The 20,443-nt window shown below is 39.9% G+C and overlaps 1 protein-coding gene across 4 annotated transcripts in view; it reads right to left on the reverse strand.

Moving 5' to 3' along the window:
* The window catches only part of WDR7 (WD repeat domain 7), a 370,109-nt gene extending 353,611 nt beyond the window's left edge, over window positions 1-16,498 (reverse strand). For 3 of the 4 annotated variants that reach the window (XM_061169470.1, XM_061169471.1, XM_061169468.1), the window contains exon 1: window positions 16,307-16,498. The gene's annotated coding sequence lies outside the window, so the exon portion shown is untranslated. Of the gene's footprint in view, window positions 1-7,813; window positions 7,848-16,306 lie in introns of those variants that run through there. The other variant, XM_061169469.1, reaches the window with a different exon arrangement.
* Window positions 16,499-20,443: the final 3,945 nt, after the last annotated feature.

A 20,443-nucleotide genomic window follows, 5' to 3' on the forward strand; every position in this document is an offset into this window, starting at 1 on the left:
TTATTAGAAATAATACTACAAACTCCAATCCCAATACTAAGACAGCTTTCAAATTGAATTCTGAACTCATTTCCCAAGTTTCCATTCTGTGTCTATACCATGGAATTACAACAGTAGATAAAATAGACACATTGACCTACACAATGGGGCTTACACACATGCAAACAACTACCACAGAGTGTGATACAGGAGAAATCTCAAGACCTAATGGAGACACAAAAGATGGATATCCTAACCTATACTTCAATGGGTCCAGGAAGGGTTCTTGGAAGAAATGATGAGTGAGAATGAGTAGTAATTACCCAAGGAAGAGGCTCAAGGAATCACATATTCTAAGTCCCCAAGGTAAGAGATCTCAATTCTTTCTGGACAGTGAAAATCGCAGGGCTGGCATTCAGAGCACAAAGGCAGAATGAGACAAGAAACAACAAGCCAACATGCACCAAATCATAAGAACTTGGTAACCCACCTCAAGGAATTTGGAGTTTAACCTGATAGCAATGGAAAACAGGTCAACTGTTTTAAATCTGATTAGCTTTTCAGAAAGATCCCTCTGGCTACAATACAAAAGGGAGGGAGAAAACTCTGGGTTTGAAGACCAGTGGGGCTACTGCAGTACTGCTGGTAAGAGAGATGGTGCCTAAATGTATCACAACTTCATTACTATTTCTGGATTTCTCTGTCTAATGGCTGTCTCCCCTACTAGTCTTTAAGCTCCCTAAGAACAAGAACCACATCGACGTATTTACCACCATATGATGTGGAGCACAGTGACTGCCATATGGGACGTCTTTAATAAATACATGATGAAGGGTAGCAGTGGTGAAAATGGTAATAATAAGATGAATATGAGAGCTATTTTAGATATACAATAGATAGGACTTGGTGTTCAACACACCAAATTGATAAAAACACAACATAGATTTCGATACATGTTTTTTACACAAAGGTACTCCAAGAACAAAAGTAAAGAGAAAACAATTTCAAATACTAAACGCCCTCTACATAAAGAATAAGCACTATTATTATGATGCTGATGCCCAGTGAAGTCATCAATAATTTCAGATTCTAATATGTGAGATAAATTATTATACACCTAATCAGAATTTACAAATTTAGGTTTTGAGAAGGAAGAAGATACTACAAGGTTTCACAATGGTCTTGAGCAGGACCAGAGTTTAAAGAGACTTAATGGTCCCATAACTATGTATCCATCTAAGCAGAGAAGCAGTATGCTAAGACTATTTGAGATAGTATGGAGTTTGGAGTAACACAGAGAAAACTGCAGACAGGAAAACCAAATGGGATGCTACTGCAATAAGCCTGGGTGCAGTGATAAGAACCTGGCTAAAATGATGAGAGTTTTGAAAGAAAAAGAAAATATAAGGCATTATAAGAACAGTAAATCATGGGGTTTGATGAAATATGTAAGGCCAGAGGCAAGAAAAAGACATGAATGACTATTACTGTTGCAACAAAAATAGAAATGAGGATTTTCCTCTCCTGATAACCAGGAAAATAAAGGGAACAGTGAACAGGCTAGAGAAGAAACATAAACTGGCACGAGGTAATCAATCCTAGTTTTATTTTAACTGTTACTAATCTGTAGTGTCTATAGTTAGATTTGTCCTTCACAAAACTAACCTGTCACCCCAATCCTGTGTAATTTAGGTAATTTACACCCTGCACCTGGTATTTACTCTTTACTCTCCCTATAAACTCTTGTAGCAAATAACCCCTTGTAGCTGTTTGCATTTCAGAAAGGAGGTCATATGTAGACCAACAACCCAGAGGCTAACGGACCCAATTACCAGGTTGCCTGACTCCAGCAATGGCTGTTTTGAAATAATGCAAGAAGAAGAAGAATGCAAGACCTTCACCATTTTGATCCTTATCACTCACTTCGGACTTCAAACTCCCCTATAAGAATCCCTGTAATTCCCCAGGAAGCGGAGGGCACAGTTCTTGAGGCACTAGCCTGCTGTGTCTTCCCTTTGCCTGGCAAAGAAAATAAAAAGCTTCTCTATTCCTTATCTTCCATTTCTCTGTCTCTGTATTTTTATTCGGCATCGGTGCACAGGGAGCCAGATTTGGCAACATTACTTTCCAAGCAGAGTGATAAGAGAAAGTAAGCAAGCATGGGGGGGGGGGGGGGGAGGGAGAGAGGAAAATAAGAACGTAATGAGGCAACAGAGGAACAGAGGCATAATCTGGTCTCAGAGAAATTAGAACTCAGGAAATATGTTCACAATATGGCACCAGAGAACTCAACAAAAAGCGTCTCACGTGAATGGCAAAAATCCAATCACCCTTTGCCTGTATCAGTGAACCAAGTCATTGCAAAAGTTGATGAAATATGGGTCAACCTCCTGCTGTTTTGCTTTTGTTTTTGATATTTAAGCAGTTGTAAAAGAAAGGCTTTTGTAACTGACCAAAAAAAAAAATCTGGCTTCCTAATATAGAAATGGAGAGAAGTATACAGCTCGTTACCATCTTATAGAGAGCTATTTGAGTGGATATTTATTTATTTATTCTTTATAAACACAAGTACATAATATTTGAAATTCCAATTTATTACAAGTTTACCCTTCAATGGGGCCCTTCCTCCTTAAACATAATTTAAAAAACAACAAACAACCCAGGTGTCACTAAAGTGGGAACACGGACTTCTCACTGTTACCAAGAACAGACTGGCTGCAGGGTAAGAGGCAGGGAAGGCGTTGGTGACTGGACTGTGAAACTGTAACATCAGCGCTAACTCCAAGCCTGGGGGAGCCAGAACGGTAAACCTATCCAGCAGCCCCTGGAGCAAACCCCACTTTAAGAGGTTTTATTCTCAGGTTCTGTAAGCAGCAATCCCCTTAGTGGACTTCTTTTCCCTTAATTTAAATAGGCACAGAAGAGCTTAGTTGCTCACATTTTCCAAATTCAAAGTTGATAGAAAAGAAAATTAAACCCTGTTTTGCAGTTTTATCAAAATCTGCCATAAAAGGGAAAGAAGACGACAAAGTTTTGCCTAAACATAACTACTCACTATGGGAAGGGGCCGCTGAGCCCCTCCTCCTGCCCTCCACTTTTAGGTCCTTCAGCAACTCTCTCAAAATTACACTGCAAACTCATCTCAGAGCTCAGAGGCACACACAGACCTCCTGATTCCTAATGAAATAAATACCCTTCCTTAGTCTACGTTGACTGCATTTACCACAAAATTCCATTTACCAGAAAACTTCATTCTCCAGTCAGTCTGGTTAATCAAGATTTTACTAAAACGCATTACTCAAAGGTAAGTAGAACTGTAGTCTTTAGGGATAAAATGATCTGATGTCTGGGGTCTGGCATGTGGGAGATGGTGGAGGGGAAGAGTGGGTAAGAGGTATCGGAAGGGATGAAGATGAAACAGGATCGTAAGTGTGATGGGTGGTATGCATCCAGATCCACCTCGGGAATAAAGGACTTACTACCCCAGCCGCTGAGAGCACTGGGCTGTCAGCCCCCACTAACGACTGCCCCCCAAAGGGAGACACCTTGCCCCCTTCCAGTAGGACAGCCCACATCCAACGACTGATCAATCCAGGGATAAACAGTAAAGGCCAGGCCCCCTCATATCAATTCAGTATAGTTCTGAAGGGTCATTCCATCTTTGGAACTACCCCCAGGGTCAACTGAGATTCCGCTGAGACTCATTACAGCTCAACTTCTCCCTCTGGCCAAACCTGCTTCCTTTCCCCCCCGCTGTCGGGACTAAGATCCCTCCCTTAGAAACCTGAGTGCTAATCTCCATCTCAGAATCTGCTCGCCAGGCAACCCAAACTGTAAAAATAAGCGTTGAAGTTCCTTTTAGTACAAGAGTGTTCATTACATTGTTCTTACTGTTTTTATGTGCTTGAAATTTTCTCTAATTGTTAATGGGTACATGTTAAGAACTTTAGTGTCCATAAATCAGGGATTAAATAAATTATTAGAGAGTCTTACCATGGAACACTGCAGCATGAGATATGAAATAATCTCTAAAATATATAGTGGGAGGAAAAGGTGCAGTACAGTGTGTAAAATACATTCCCATTTTAGGTTCTAAAAGGGGTATATATATATGTATCTACACACATCTGTAATACACACACACAAACATTTAGAATAATTCTGTAATGACACCAAATTTAAAAAAAAAAAAAACAGTAATGAAAACTACCTCTGAAAAGGAAGAGTAAGAGAAGTAAGAGACTGGATTGAGTGGGAATCCTGATTCTCAAGATAAAGCCTTTGGTCTTAAGGGTTTTTTTTCCCCCCGGCCTTTGGGTATTTCACTGTATTCCAAAAGACAGTTTAATAAATAAATTAATTAAATGGCCCACGGGACTTCTCTGGCGGTCCAGTGGTTAGGACTCCGCACTTCCCCTGCAAGGGGCCCAGGCTCGATCCCTGGTCGGGGAACAAAGATCCCACAAGATGGGCGGGGCCAGAATAAATCAACAAATAAAATAAAATCCATGGCCCTGATTCACCAGGTTCTTTTATTTTAAAGATGCACATACACACACAACATGGAGTTTTCAAATAACCGTTTAACAAGTATTTGTCTTTAGCCTATAACCTGTTCCAGCACTAGCTCCTCTCTGCCGTGAATGCCCTGTCCCCAAACCTGTGATTCACTGCTCCTGCAACCACGTTTTCACAAGATTTTCTACACACTGGTGCAGAACACTCGTCACTTTGTGTGTAGTTATTTGTTTATACATGCATCCATTCCACTAAAATCTGTTTCCCTGGAGAGTAAAACCAAATCCTCGACGTAAGCCCACCATCTTTGTTATTAATCATTATCAAGCAAACTGCATTCCACTGGGATTTGAGGTGACTTACCAGCACCTGGAACAGTTATAGACTTTTACTTGTGACCAATATGTACTTATTGAATGAATAAACAGAGAATAACAATAATTAGCATGTATTAAGCTTTCACTGTGTGCCAAGCAAGATATTTCTGAGGAAGGAATATCTCATCTTTTTTGCTAAATCTAATTCTTCCTGGACTCTTTGAAGGATCTTACTCCCTTAATTATCCTTTCACTGTCTACCATTTCATCTGTCTTTCAGTTAAATTAGGCTTTGTCCTTCAAACATGTTCACATCTCATTTTTGTCCAAAACACCTTCACTTGTTAATAGCCCTTGCTTGTAAATCTAGTAATTGCTATCTCTCTCTCTCTCTCATTCATTCTTTCTCTCACTTTATCTCTCTGTTTCTCTCACTGTAATTACAATCAACATCTTGAAACCCCCTGGTCTTAAACACAGTGTTTCCATTTCCTTACTACAAAAGGCCTCATGTAATCTAGATTCTATCTTCAAACATACCTAATCTAAGGACGCTCAAGATCGCCCTCTACATGAAGAGGTCAACATTTCTCTAATATGATACTCCAGGAAAGAACTCTCCAATATCGCAGAGAGAAGCAAGGCCTTAGGAGAGAAGTGAGGAAAGAGAGGATGCTTTGACATTAATGGACTGTTGATACCTACACTTTCTAACCATCTTACTCAGTCCCTACATTATATTCAGTCTTACACAGCCACTAGTTGGACACGGCTGATCATTTGCTAATCCTCAACCCTCTCTCTTTGGCTTCTGGTACAGCGCACTCTCCCAATTATCTTCTTCCTATTTTTTCAGTTTTATTCTGCCTAGCTATGTGAAGGCCTAGAAAGCCCTAAGAAAAATTCAAGGAACAAGGGAGAATCTTTCATCCCTGTTTTTCACTAGATTTGGACTTTTTTTTTTTTTTTTTTTGCACCTTGCAGCGGCCTGTGGAATCTCAGTTCCCCTATCAGGGATTGAACAACACAGCAGTGAAAGCCTAGAATACTAACCACTAAGCAACCATGGAACTCCCAAGGGAATTTTTTTTTTTTTTTTTTTTTTTTTTGTGGCCGCACCGTGTGACATGCGGGATCTAGTTCCCGGACCAGGGATAGAACCTGTGCCCCCTGCAGTGGAAGTGCAGTCTTAATCACTGGACTGCCAGGGAAGTCCCCCAAGGGAATATTTTTTAAATTTGATTGTTCTTTTAATAAAAGGCTTAAGATGAAATTTACTTTTCCCCTTGTGATTCTCCCCAACTTTTTATTATAAAAAATGTTGAATATACAAAAAGTTTGAAAATAGTATAAAGATCACTCAAGATCACTCCATAAATAATATTTTGTCAAATTTCCCTTGTCAATACATGTGTATATAGAGAGACTTTTTTTTGCTGAGCCATTTGAAAATAACCTACACATATCATGACAATTCACCCCTAAATACCAAGCTTAAAAATAAGAGCATTTTCCTTCATAAACACAATGCCATTATCACAATCAGCATTATCAATACCATAATAATTCTCCAATAGTATCTAAAATCCAGTCCATATTCAAATTACTTCGACTGTCTAAAAAATATCTTTTATAATTTTTTTTAAACCAGTAAGTAAAATATTCAAGTTTTGCTCACTGCATTTGGTTGTGATGCCTCTTTACTCTTTAGTTCTAAAACAGTCCTACTTCATTTTTCTTATTAACTTTCACTCTTCATATTAACTTTAAATAAACAAAAACAATTGCTTGTAGAATGTTCCAGATTTTAGATTTGTCTGATTTTATTTACAATGTCATTTATCACATGTTCATCTATCTCTTGTTCTTCCTATAAACTGGAAGTTGGATCTAAAGGCATCATCAGGCTCAAGTGAAACACATTTGGCAAGTATCCTTCATAGGTGATGTACACTTCACACTGCATCACCACAGGAGACGTAACATCACACTGTCCCACTATCGGTGATGCCACCTATGACCACTTGACCAAGGCAGTGACTACCAGATACCTCCACTGTAACTATTTTTCCCCTTTAAAACCATGAATAACCTATGGAGTGATACTCTGATAAGACCATACTGTTCTGCAAAATCTCATGGGATACTGGTATCCCATGTGATTTCTAAAAGCTATAAAAGTCAAGATTACATATGAAAAATCTAGGATCAGATCAATGTTCATTTCTCTATATTGCCTTTCTAATGCTCAAATGCAAAAGCAAGATGTATTTCTAGCCCAGGAATACAGGCATTTTCACCAGAGAGTCAATACTGTCTTGGTCTGTTTGCTTCCTGTGCCCCAAGGCAGGCCCTCTGAGACCTGCAGACAAAAACAAACTCAAATTCTCTCTCATGAGAACAGGCACACATGAACAAGAGCAGGCAGGCCTCCACTACCCACCTACCCATGGGGATTATGAAAAGCAGGGACTACAGACTAAATAACTAAACATGCTTGCCTCCGTTGCAATGAATGAAGAAAGAAATCTTTAAAGGTTTATTCAAATTCTCAGAACATCCCTACATCATTTGTCAAAAAAGTGTGTTCAAGTCAAATTCATGGTTTGATGAAGGGAGTAGTCATTAATATTATGAATTTTCTTTGTGCTTGTGCCTTTGCTATCAACTCATTGAAGACTTAGAAAAAACTGAATCAGGTAATGAAGACTGTTTATTATAATGCAATGAGATAGCTAGATCATAAAATGCATGAAGGAATTACTGAGCTGCTTCCTCAGAACAAAGGGTGTCTGGAATTAAACAGTTGTGAGGGACACCACCTTCTGAACACCAAGCTTGTCGCTAAGTTGACAAGATAATACTCTCTTATTTGAGTGGCAAGAAATCTGCTCCCAGTGAACTTGACACTTTAGGACGGCTTTGCTAAAGGAAGTTCCAGTATTCTGTTTCCGAAGAACATGTGGCGTGAGCAGATGGCAACAGCAGACCGCACTTACTTCTCGTTGCTAAGGCAGCCCTGAGCGGGCACGAGCTGGGTTGTGAAGAACTGCAGAGCTATCTGGTCAAAAATAAATCACAATTTTAAAAATGATTCATCGATTTTGAGGCATATGAATCACGTTTTAAATTTCTGCAGCTACTTATGCTCTGTCCATCACCAACCTGCCTCAGTTTCAAGAGTTACTGATTAACCTAAAAGCAAACTATGCCCACCAAGCCCCTACATTTTAGGGTAAACAGATCCCATCTGGTAGAACCAACCTCAACCTTATCTCCCGAACCACCTCTCATCTCACCTCCATCCCCAACCATTCCTACGTCTTTCCCTCACACTGCCATCAAAACTCTAAACTGGGGCTTCCCTGGTGGTGCAGTGGTTGAGAGTCCGCCTGCTAATGCAGGGGACACGGGTTCGAGCCCTGGGCTGGGAAGATCCCACATGCCACGGAGCAACTGGGCCCGTGAGCCACAACTACTGAGCCTGCGCGTCTGGAGCCTGTGCTCCGCAACAAGAGAGGCCGCGATAGTGAGAGGCCTGCGCACCGCGATGAAGAGTGGCCCCCGCTTGCCGCAACTGGAGAAAGCCCTCGCACAGAAACGAAGACCCAACACAGCCAAAAATAAATAAATAAATAAATAAATAAAAATGACAAAAAAAAAAAAAAAAAAAAACTCTAAACTGAGCACTGAAGCATCTCATTGTTCATAAATTAAAATACCCAGAAGAAGAAACAAACATGCTTTCCCAACTAGAAGATGAACTGTCACAATATGGGGACCAGTAAGCTGTGCTGAGTAAGTGTGAAGATCTGAGAGTCACACTAACTAGGGCAGACCCAGCTCCCCCATTTATTAACTGTAACCTTAAGGAAATGTGTACCTCTTTCCAAATCAGAATGTCCTCACTTGTAACATTATCCCCCTCCTTATATCAATGCATAGATTATAGAAAAGTTTCCACCTGTCACACAAATGCTCTTGACCAGGTCACCAAAACCTCTCCATTGCTAAACCCAGTGTCAAGTCATAATCCGCATCTTTCTTGACCTACCAACAGCATTTGGCATAGTTCATACTTCCTCTCCCTTGAAACACTTTTTCACTTGGCCCCCAAGTCTTCACACTTTCCTGCTACCTTTCGTCTCCATGGCTTTAGTCTCCATTTTTCCTCATTTTCTGACCTTTAAATATTGGCATACCCAGAGCTTAGTCCTTGGACTTCTCTCCTCTGGCAGTACTCCCTCCCTCCCTCCCTCAGTGATCTCACCAAGCCTCGCAGCTTTAAATACCAGCTATACATGAATAATTTCCCAATTTCTAGCTGGTGGCTCTCTTCTGATTCCACATATGCAGTTTCCTACTCAACATTTCCATCTGGATAGCTTATAAGCTTCTCAAACTTGACATGTTCAAAAGCGAGTCTCCAGTCTTCTTCCCCAAATCTGCCCCTCCCACAGTCTTCCCCATCTCAAGTAAGGGCAAGTCCATCTTTAGAGCTCCTTCAACCACTTTAGGTCTCTGCTAAAATGTCATCTTCTCAGTGAGGCCTTTCCTGAGCAGCATAAATTGCAAAATCCACCACCCCAATGGTATTTTATTACACTTCTCCAGAGCACTTACAATCATTTAACATACCAAGTGTTATTTATTTCTTGTCTGAATCTGCCACTATAACAGAAGCTCCAAGAAGGTGATGATTTATGTTTGTTTTGTTCTATACTGTATTCCCAGAGCCTAGAATTTCTGCCACATATGAGGTACCCAAATATTTACTGAATAAATGCACAAAGTAATGAATGATGTTCGTTTGCTTGGCTTTAAAAATGTTGTACCCTTCAATAAATTAAAATACATCTTGATTTTACATGCTTCGGATTTCAGAGTTTCTTTTCAATGAATTTTTCTGTAATAATGCCAACAATTAATACAAGTCTCCTTAATCAAATCCCTGTTAATGTACTAATTGCTTTTCCCCAGCTGCAGGTTGCACCTATATTATAGCCTCTTTTACTCTGTGACACATACACAACAAGACATGTCTTAGGACCTATGCAGCAAATCACCTAACATGGTTTACTTTAACTGAACGCTACCACACTCACCAAGGCCTGTTAGTGAATCACAAAACTGTCTCAAACTAAGTAGACTGATATTGCATTAGAGCGAATTTTTCATTCCCATTAATGGTGGTTTTTTACTGTTTGTTTGTATTTGAAATGTTTAGAAAAAAGAAGAACCCTTAAGGAAGACAGCCAAATAAAAAACATGAATGTGAGAACAGAAGATAACTGGCACATTCTATCAATCTGTTATCATTGACATATACTAACTACCAACATTCAGAGAGAAATACGTATGTGCAAAACACTAGTAAAATGTTTTCAGTGAGTTTGAAGGGTCATAACTTACAATTGCTAACTGAATGGGAGGCAGTGGTTAAAAAGCCACGTCTTTCCAGTAGTTTTCTATTCTACAAGAGCCTACAGAATAACTCTCAGTACTTCAGAAATTTTCTCCTCCCTGAACTGACCAGGGCCCTAACATTTTATTGTTCCAACATTTTTTGACAACTACTAACACAAGCAACCATCAGCCCAAAAAACCTACATTTTCATTAAACATCACCAACACATTTTGGAAAAGATGCCTAATTTTATTTAAAATATTTACTATTTTATGAATATCGTGTATATGTTACTTAATAGAAAACAAAAAAATTCCACTTGGACAGGACTTTCTGAATGCAGTCATGGTGTAGGACTTCTTCCAACAATATCTTTTGTGCTCTTATCAGCAAAGTGGCTTTAAGTATCAGATACAGATCAAGGCAAATGAATGTGCACAGAGTTCAAATTCTAAGTTAACATCACAATCATAGTATCTGTAAGTAGAAAGGTAAGGTATCCTCTTATTGATGACAGGATCTCACTGAGCCATACATAAGCTCTCAGTTGGTTCTGCCCATGATCACTGGCAGGCATATATGTAAGATTATGAACTCTCTGTAAAGTGCAACAATGAATGGACAAAATGGGACTAGAACCTATAAATCTCACTAACCCCATACTCTAATCATTGAGTTTATCCATCGCAACAAACAAAACAGTGTCACAGAGAAATGCAACAGATAAACCAGGAATAAAAGCACTACCTAGTTCCAGGCCTAACTCTACAAGTACCAAAACTATTTCAAGATTTATACTATGGATTTTGATCTCTGTCTAGTAGAACACACACACACAAAGGTAGAATAACAATATATGAAAATCAATAGCATTTTCTTCTGTCAGCAATAATCTACTTTAAATTAGTATCTATTCATGATATTTTTTAAAACTGCAAAAAATTTCTTCCTGCTCAGTCATAAATGGAAAGCCATTCCATGCTCTTGGATAGGGTGATCTAATATTATAAAAATGTCAATTCTCCCCAAAATAAACCTATAAATTCAATGCATACTAAATCAAAATTCTAGTTGTGCTGTCTTTAGACACTCTAGCTCCAAAATATATAGGAAAGAATAAAAATCCACAAATAGCTAAGCCAACTTTGAAAATGGACAAAGAATGGAAAACTTGCCTTACGAGAAATTTAACATCATTAGCCATTTGGGAAACATAAATTACGACCACAGTGAATTAGAGTGACAATTACCAAATGCTGGCGAGGATGCAAAGAAACTCAATCTCTCATACATTGCTGGTGGGAATGTAAAATGGTGCAGCCACTCTGGAAAACAATTTGGCAATTTCTTCAAAAACTAAACGTACACTTACCATACCACCTAGCAATCATATTCCTAGGCATTTATCCCAGAAAATGTGAAAAATTATACCCACAAAAAGAACTGTACAAGAATGTCCATAGGCAGCTTTATTTGTAATAGCAAAAAACTTAAAACAGCCCCAATGTCCCAGTGAATGTTTAAACAAACTGTGGTACATATATACCATGGAATACTACCCAAATTACACAACAATTTGGACGACTCTCAAAAATTGTCTCACCCAACAATTCAGATGAATCTCAATCTCAAAAACTCGCATGCTGTATAATTCCATTTATACAGCACACTTGTAATGATCAAACTATAGATGGAAAATTGACTAGTGAACAGGGGTTAGAGATAATAGAGGAAGGGAGACAGAACTGACTTGAAAGGCGTGGCACAAAGGAGGTCTTAGTGGTGATAGAGTAGTTCTGTACCTTGACTGCAGTGGTGGTTACAGGTATCTACCTACACAGGTGATAAAATGGCATAGAACTATATACAGGCATTGTACCAATGTCAATTTCTTGGTTTTGCTATTTCACCATAGTTGTATAAAATGTAACAACTGAGGGAAATTGAGTGAAGTTATATGAAATGTAGCCATTGGGGAAAGCAGACCTCTCTGTACTAGTTTTGCAACTTCTTTTATCTATAATTATTTCAAAATAAAGCTAAAACAAAATAAATAGGAAAACTTACTCATGTAGGAAAAAATAACCATACAAAGCCACAGTACTAAAACAGCATGATATTAGAGCAAGAGCAAACAAATAAGCCAAAGGAACAGAATACAGTTTTCAGAGCTTATATGAGAGGTTAATATACAGTAAGCGTGGCACCACTTATCTGTGGGGAAAGGAGAGAATGACACTAGGAAAACTGGCACACTATATGGAAAATAAACTGGATCTCTACCTTGTGACATGTAAAAAGACACTCTGGATGTATTCACGACCTATAAATTTAAAGGAAAACTATAAAGTTAGTAGTACATAAAATAGGAGAGTAACTTTGTGACACAGAATTGGGGAAAGACTTCTTAAACAAAACCCCCAAAACACAAACCATAGGCAAAAAAATTTTAATTTGATTATATCAAGTACAAAATTTCTGTTCAATGAAGGGCATCATAAAAAAAGTTATAGACAAATGACAGAATAGGAACAGATACAATATTTAAAGGACTAGTATGTAGGAAATACAAGGAGCTTCTGAAGATCAACAAGAAAAGGCGTGAAACCTCAAAATAAAAAATGCGTAAAGGAATAAACAATTTTACAAAAGGGAAAACCCGAAAAGATAAAATGCCCATGAAGAAAGGTTCAAACTCATGAGTAATAGTGGAATGTAATTTAAAATGAGATTTCACTTTGTATCCATTCGTCTGGAAAAAGCAGGGGGCTGGATAACACTAAGCACTGGTGGGGATACAAGGATATAGAAACTCTCCTGAACCGCCTGCAGGTGTATAGACCACGGCGGCTTGTTCTGGAACACAATCTGGCAATCCTTCAATAAAATATATGAAAACCCTATGATCCAGAAATCACATAGCTGGATATATATCTCAAAGAAAGCATCATAGAGGTCAAAAAGGTATGTTTATCACAGTATTGCCTAAAGTGGTAGGAAAATGAACGTTACATGGGTATCCACAAATAGGACAGTCGGCATATAAACTGTAGTAGATGGAAATTCTGAAGTACTGTGTAGCAGTTAGAAGCAATGGACAGCAACACAAAGAGATCCTTAAATAGTAGATAGTAGGGAGCGAAAAAACTTTAATGAGATCATGCATGATATCACCTCTATAAATTTAAAATGTGGGCGCCCAGGGGGACTTCCCTGGTGGCGCAGTGGTTGGGAGTCGGCCTGCCAGTGCAGGGGACACAGGTTCAAGCCCTGGTCCGGGAGGATCCCACATGCCGCAGAGCCACTAGGCCCGTGCGACAGAACTGCTGAGTCTGTGCTCTAGAGGCTGCGAGCCACAACTACTGAGGCCCGCGCACCTGGAGCCCACGCTTCACAGCAGGAAAGGCCACCGCAATGACAAGCCCGCGCAGCGCAATGAAGAGTAGCCCCCGCTCGCCGCGGCGGAGAGGGCCCGGGCGCAGCAACAAAGACCCGACGCAGCCAAAAATAAAATAAATAAATAATTAAATAAATTTATATAAAATGTGGGCACCCAAAACAACACACATGTAATAACATATACCCACAGAAGGATACACATCATACATGTCGTAATGGTTGTCTATGGGTTGGTGGGCAAGGGAAGGGAGTGGAAACCAGATATAAAAGACAATGAATGGAAAAAAACAGGAGACACACGTTGAACAGCCCAATGATGATGACTGAATTGAAAAAATTAACTCAATCCTCTGCATTTGAGGTACAAAACAAACTTTGAGGACTCACCTAACATAGAGGACACCACTAAGGCTAAATGTCATCTTACCTTCCGATGGCAAAGGCACAAAACCAGCTCACTACTTTTAGAGTTTGTGATGCTAAGCCTGTTACACAGATAAACCACCTTACTTCCTCTGCCTCAAAACAGAGCTTATATCCAAATAAAAACCAAAGGAAATCGTAAAATCTCACTCAGTCCTTGAACCAGTCCGCGTTCCTGTTTCTTGCCTTTGGTGAATGTCTGGAGTTAGGGGCTACCTCCGAGGTTCAATAACTCACTGAGTCCCACCCTAACCACTGAGCTGAGACCTGCAGAGCCCACACTCTCTTAGCTGAGCTGCCTCCGAGGTGGAGTACCCAGGGTGGACACTGGGGCAGAGGCAGCCATGACAGCTGCTAGAAGCTGGGGTGATGCTCTCCCCACTTTACTGAAGAGACTGTGGGTAACATTTGCCAGTTGTCACTTAGTTATTATTTTGTGTTGGAATATGAACCTTAGTCCCAGGATCTGTGCTTTTTACCGCTTCGCTATACTAAGATGGCTCTGAACTTGAACCCAAGTGTAAATAAAGGTTGGTATTCCCCCCTATTAAAAAAAGAAAAAAAGAAAAAAAGGCTAACTATCTCAAAATTTAAGTTCCCACGGTGATATTCAAACAAGGCAAAGCCCAGTCCCTTTGAGTTATACAATTATCAAGATCTTTTAAAATTTAGCTACAGGTGGCAATAAGAAAAAACAAAGTGTACACTCCGGTCTTGCTGCTAAGTAGGGTTTGGAGCATTTTTAAAATAAAGATAGACACTTAAATGAATTTCTCACAATAATCTCTGAAAATTAACAAGGCATGTGTGGAATCTAAAATATGACACAAATGAACTTATCTACAAAGCAGATACAGACTCACAAACATAGAGAACAGACTTGTGATTGCGAAGAGGGAGGGTGGGTGGGGGAGGGATAGACTGGGAATTTGGGATTAGCAAATGCAAACTATTATATATATGTACAACTGAATCACTTTGCTGTACACCAGAAACTAACACAACATTATAAATCAACTGTACTTCAATTAAAAAAAAAATTTTTTTTTCTGGTCGCACCACGCGGCATGCAGGACCTTAGTTCCCCGACCAGGGATCGAACCCGCACCCCCTCCAGTGGAAACAGGGAGTCTTAACCATTGGACCACCAGGGAAGTCCCTTAATAAAATACATTTTTTTAAAAAAAAGGAAATTAACAAGGCATTTACTACGTATTTATACTGTTCTGTTTGCCCGATTTGAAATAACTAAGATCTGTTATTTTGGATGAAATCAAGGCAATCTTTGACTCTTTGCAATAATACAGGCATTTCAACACATTTTCACTTTTAAGCTGTCCTCCACCTACATACTGTCACAAGTTACTTATAAAGAAATGTGTGTGTGTGTATATTTCAAAAAACTCCATCAATTTCTCTCATATAACAGGCAATTCTTGACATCCTGCCCATAAAGCCCTAAACAATAAACGCCGGAAAGAGTCACAGGTTGCCTTTTTTGGCTCCTGGCAAATGCTACTGCAAAAGCAAGCTGTAGCTCTCACTGAACCCTAAAATCAGCAGCATCAACAATTCCAGTGCTGTCTGTGATGCAAATGTAGCTGCCATAGTTTCAAATTCTAGGACCTGAGAAACTGACATAGCAAGTGAATCAAAACATAAAACGCAATTTTTGAATCCAAGGCAGGGTATTGCTAACTCCAAACATATAGCTTCAGAACGCTGGGACCCACTAGTAAGGGAGCGGGAGTAGCAGGAATCCTCTTAGACCAAGTCTTAGGGCAAAGGGATGCGAGCGGGCAGGTGTACTAACAGACGTCTCAGTACCTTAGGCAAGGGCAAACTAAAGAGTACCAGGAGAGGCTATGTGTACCCCAAAAGCAAGCACAGCATTTCCCAAAAGCACTGTTAAGAACCACCCACTCCTCAACATTAAGCATCTCACCCCGTTTAGACTGCCACTGAGGGCAAGGCGGTCCCATCTCAAGACCAAAGCCAGTGTCACCAGTAGCAAATGTCACTCACTAGGCCAAGGAGTCCCAGAGACCCCTGGCAGGACCCACGCGCCAGGCACAGGTGCCTAGTCGTGGGCCTGAACCTGCAGGCGCGGCACAGACCAGAGCTTCCAGCAGCAGCGCTCTGACAGCTGGCACCGCCCCCAGTTGGAGCGGAGCTGTGACCCTTGACCCCCGGCCTCTGACCTCCGCGTTGAGGGCACATTCCGCGCTGGGGTTCCCCCCGGGGAAGCTCGAGAGCCCTTTACCTGTCACAGCTTCATCTTATGCCTCGATGTTTTCTGTCCCACCACCTGCAGGCGTCCTGGCAAAGAGGACAAGGCGAGGACGTATCCAGAGAGGAGGTGGGGTGGGCAAATCCTGGTGGGAAAACTTTGGACTGTAACCCCAGCCCAGCCTCCGTCTCTCCAAAGAGGCTGCAAGATGCCGTTGCCGCCGCCACCGCCACCGCCGCTGCAGTAAATCAGCTGACACCAGCCAACTGCCGTGACTTTCCCGGCAACTGTCGCAAAAATGAGGGGGAGGGAAACTCCTCTCATTTCCCTACAAGCCTGGCCTAGGCCGGCACGAAAAGAGCGGCCTGCGTTACCATGGAGACCAAACGGAGGCGACCATGTCAGCTGTGGGCAGGGAGTGCACGGCGGCCATTTTGGTTATGGGAAGGCTGGTCTAGGCTCTCTTTGCGCCTCGGAGTCCCATGCTGGGAGGACCAAGATGGAGGGATGGATGAAATGGCAAGTCTAGGTGTTTGTGTCCTGTGACCAGGATGTTGCAGATTTAGTCTTTTGCTCCCGAGACTCGGTCCAGACTCCTGGAAAGTGTTAGCTCTGGAACTTGGTTACTGTTTTCCTCTGACCCCGATCTTGGCTGTTGGCCCCGATGCACAGGGCCAGAGGAGGAACTCGGCTACTTGACTAGGGGAAGTCTGACCTTGTGCAACATTCCTGTACAGGAGAGAGAATGAATGTACACTCGTGTGGGCGGCAGAGTGGTGGACGTAAGTTCTGCATTCAGAGAGGCATGTATTCGGATCCCGGTTCCTCCACTGCACACTGGTAGTGTCATCTGGGGCATCTTGCTTTTTCTCTTTTTTCTCCTCAATATCCCCACATACGAAATAGGCATAATAACCTCGTGGATGTCTAGAAGGTTAAACGAGCTCAATAGATGTTAATTACTTATTATGCTTGCTTATCTGCCTCCCAAATATTTGGTGAATGAGTGAATGAATGAATGGTAGCCAAGGAAAAAACTGGTGCCATGCTGGTGACCAACAGTCAGTTGTGTTAAAAAGATAGACAATATATTCATTCCCTGGCTTTGTTTTTCCTTTGTAATCTCACTAATGGGTTTATAGGACAAGTAAGAATTCTATTGCAGTCCTCAGAAGTTACTGTGTGTATGAATCACCTGGGGAGCTTGTTCAAATGAAGTTTCTGATTCCGTAGGTCTGGAGTGGGGTCTGAGATTCTCCCATTCTAACAAGCTCCCAGGTAATGCCCATTCCTGCTGGTCCTTGGATCACACCTTGATTAGCAAAGTCCTCTTGGATGGGCCCTGAAGCAGCCAATTAAGGCATCAGAACAGAGAAACAACTCCTTCAGACTGGATCATTTCTTTGTTAATTTACCAAATAGAGCTAAGTGTTGGTTTGGTCAGTAGGCTTCCTATTTTATTATTCCTGCTGTATGCACAACGCAGAAATTGTGAGTTAAGTTTCATTCAAGGATCTTACTGAGGACTATAGACCTGGAAATAGACTCTCAGTAGCTCTGAGGGGACTGCTCCTAAGAGGCTGGGGAGTAGCCAGTTTATAAGAATGAAATTTGGGGGACTTCCCGGGCGGTCCAGTGGTTAGGACTCGGTGCTTTCACTGCCAAGGCCCCGGGTTCAATCCCTGGTCAGGGAACTAAGACCACACAAGCCTAAGATCTCGCAAGCCACGCAAGCGAGGGGGGCGGGGGGCAGGGGGTGGGGGGGTGGCTGAGTGCACCTTGGCTGGGGAATACATGGGTCAAGCATACATCTTCCTAAAAGATTATTGCTAATCACACACACACACACACACACACACACACACACACACACACAAAGGTATCTCAAGTTAATGATTTTAGTGCTTTTCTGTGTATGGGAAGATGCAAGAATCTTCCTTAGAAATGCATCTTTATTATTTAGGGCCATACATCCAAAGCACAGAATGCTCCATCCTATTTTTCTCCACTCTGAATTCCCCTCAGGGCAGTGGGTTATATTAACCCTTAATATAACTGGATGATGAGCAAGACTCTTCTTTTTGTTTACATATTCCCTCCTTTTGGTCATAAAGTTGACCATGTTTTGGGAGGCATTTTATGACCAATTTGTCCCACAGCACTAGGAATGCTCATTCCTGGGTCAGGCAAGGATTTTGTTGAAAAGCTATTCAAATGCTATATCTGGATTAGGCCCTGTTAATAATCTAAAAATTCTCTGGATTATGTTTTTTACTAGTCTATTATGATCCAGGAATTGTTTCTCCCTTGTTGCTTTTTCCTATATCTAGAGTTGTACTATTATAGGTAATTTTGTATAGAGCTATATATGTGATCAATTGCCTCAAGACAATTAGCCATCATTAGTTTTGTCAGAGATCTGGTTACACATCAAGTAATGGAACAACAAGGAACAACAATCTTATAAAATAGAATATAAGTAATATAGGTAGTAGCATTAATAAGGTCATAGTATAGCAGCGAGACACAAAACATCTGAAAACAACAAAGAGAAAAAATTAAAACACTGATTAGTATAACTAGTTGTAATCAGGATAGCAATAAGCCAACAAATCCAGAGGGGAGCCAGATAGGGAAGCCAAATTCTGGAAAGATCAGGTAGAGAGAAAAGGATAAATGTCTTATCTTCATTTCCAAAGGTATAATTTATCAACTTGCTGCTCATCATAGTTGGCATAAGAGGAAAGTTTTACTCTTATCTGGAAAAAAATAGTAAGAGCCAGTAATATTTAAGAGAAAAAGTCATAAAATTGTAAATTTTACTCATCAGTTCATTCAGTCACATGTAATTAATTCTTGTTGATTTAGATCTTTTGTTAGTAGTTTCATAAGCCATCAGGTTTTCCATTACAGTTTTGTTATTTCTTACCCAGTTCAGTGGTATAATCTAAAAATTATCAGAAACCTGTATGTGTCAAAAAGTCCTTTTTATGAATCTTCCTGAAGATCTTCAGTTTTGTAAATCCTCAGAGTAAAACAATAACTGTCTATAAATGACAAAAGACTGAAAATGGCATGGTTAAAGATCTAATTACAATACAATTGAAAAGGAAATTTGATTATTTCTGTGACACACAATACATTAAGATAATAACTAGATTTATGATTGATAACATACCAGGACATATCCAAATTTTAGTAATTTCATATAATAACACTTACCCACACAATATAAACTAAGAAGATTTATCATCACTATTTGACAATGTTTCCTATGTAATTTAACATACCAAATATGCCTAATTAGTTTAGTATCTCTCTTTGAGATGTTTCAGGAGCCCTCTGAAGCATCCCAAAGTTAGCTAGAGATCAAAAGAAATTCATTTAGAATTTGATTTGGGGAAGCTTGTCAAAGATATCAAAAGGTTTTAAAACACTTGGTCAAGTAGAATCATAGGTCACTGTGAAACAATACTTATTCAGTTAACCAAAGTGACAATAAAAGATTTTAAAGGCAAAATACAGAAAGTTAACAGATCACTTAAAAGGCAAAGAAACTTTTTTCAATATGTTATCAAAAAGCAGATCAATATTTTAAGAAAATTTTTTTCTTTTTAACAAAGAGAGAAAATCAAATTCTAGTTTTGCACCACCTTACCTTTATTATTAAAATTTATTTACATACTTAAATTTATTCTACTCTTAGCCAGTCCTGACCACACACAGAATTCCTTTCTAAAGATTCCTTCTTTCTCACAAACCTTTTACAATGTTTTATATCTTTATTTGTCTGTCCCTTTTTCACCCATTTAGAAATAACCAGATTTAAGACAAAATCACTTTCTTTTCCCTTAACAAAATGCATTTCTATTCTTTATCTCTTTTTTCCTTGCATCTGAAGATGTTTTCCTTATTAATTTAATTAATTAGACATATTAGAATTCTTAACCTTTAAAAACTTTAATTTGTAGCGAAAATTAAGAAATAAGTGATCATGAATTGTCTTTTACATTAGCATTCTATAGATTGGCAAACTTACAAATACTATTTGTGATTTCTAAAAAAAATTTTTTATAGAAAATTTCTCAGTGTAGCACCAAACATACTTATTAATAGTCCTGGGACTTCCCTAGTGGTCCAGTGGTTAAGACTCCACCCTCCCAATGCAGG

The sequence above is a fragment of the Eubalaena glacialis genome, chromosome 15, assembly GCF_028564815.1.
Source record: "Eubalaena glacialis isolate mEubGla1 chromosome 15, mEubGla1.1.hap2.+ XY, whole genome shotgun sequence".
NCBI lineage: Eukaryota > Metazoa > Chordata > Mammalia > Artiodactyla > Balaenidae > Eubalaena > Eubalaena glacialis.